A 1,396-nucleotide genomic window follows, 5' to 3' on the forward strand; every position below is an offset into this window, starting at 1 on the left:
TTTTTTTTTTTTTAATTTCCTGACTGCCAGTTCCAACAGTGCTGATTGTGGACTCGAGCAGCTGAAATTGGTAACAATCTCAATTTTCTCCATTTATCATAGTGTTCCTAGTAGGCGCAATGGTAGAAACCTTTGTTTTCTTGATGTTGAGCTTCAATCAATATTGAAGACTACCATCCTTGACTTTCTGCAGCAGATTCTTCAGGTCCTCCTCAGTTTCAGCTAGAGAGGAGGGCTCCTTAATCAGGTCATATGACCACAGACAACAGAGTTGTTATTAGGTGCGGTCAAGCTGATGTCTACTCATAGTGACCCCGTGAAAAGCAGATCTGAACCTTGTTCGATCTTACACCCTCCTCACTTTGGTATCTCTGCATACTCTCTGATGTGCTCAAGCCCATTGTTCCAGTCACTGTGTCAGTCCATCTCACTGATAATCTTCCTCTTTTTCTGTGACACACTGCCTTTCTTTTTCCAATGACTGGTCCCTCCTGCCAACATGCCCAAAGTATGTGAGACAAAATGTCACCATCCTTGACTCTCAGAAGTACCCTGATTGTACTTCCATCAAGACAGATTTGTCTGTTCTTTTGACAATCCATGGGAAATTCAATCACTTCCTCAAACATCATGATTCAAAGGTAGAAATTCTTTTCTTCTTATTCATTGTCCAGTTTTTAGATACATAGGAAACAATTGTAAAAACCAAAGCTTGAAATAGACACACCTTAGTCTTTAAACTGACTTTATTGCTCATCAGTAATTGGTAGAAGTCCTTGACAGCAGATTTCCCCAAAGCAACAGATCTTTTAATGTCTTCCCTGCTGTTAACTGTGAATGTTGATTTTGAATCCTAGTAAAATGAAATAATTGACAACTTGAATCTGTCATGGTGATGCCTAATAGTTCAGTGGTGAGGATTTTGGTTTTCTTGATATTGAGAAATAATTCATATTGAAGGCCAGAGTCTCTTATGTTTTACAGCAAGTGTTTCAAGTCTTTGTCACTTTATGTGATCAAGGTTATGTCCTCTGTGCGACACAGGTTATTGATGAGTCTTCCTTCAAGCCTTTTGCTATATTCCTTTTCATATAGTCCAGCTTCTTAAATGTTTTTTTTTTTCAGCATCCTGATTGAATGAGGATGGAGAAAGGATACAACCTTGACACACACCTTTCTTTATTTTTAAACCATACAGAGCTCTCTTGTTCTATTTGGACAACTGCTATATAGAGCTTTTACACGAGCACAATTAAGTGTTCTGAGACTTCCCAACTACTCAATGTTATTAATAATCTGTTAAGATCCACACAGTGAAGTGACTCTACAGAGTCAATAAAATACATATAAATATCTTCCTGCTATTCTCTGCTTCCAGCCAAATTCCATCTGATAC

The sequence above is a fragment of the Elephantulus edwardii genome, unplaced genomic scaffold, assembly GCF_000299155.1.
Source record: "Elephantulus edwardii isolate Elephantulus edwardi_28Jun2011 unplaced genomic scaffold, EleEdw1.0 scaffold00252, whole genome shotgun sequence".
NCBI classification, from domain to species: Eukaryota; Metazoa; Chordata; class Mammalia; order Macroscelidea; family Macroscelididae; genus Elephantulus; species Elephantulus edwardii.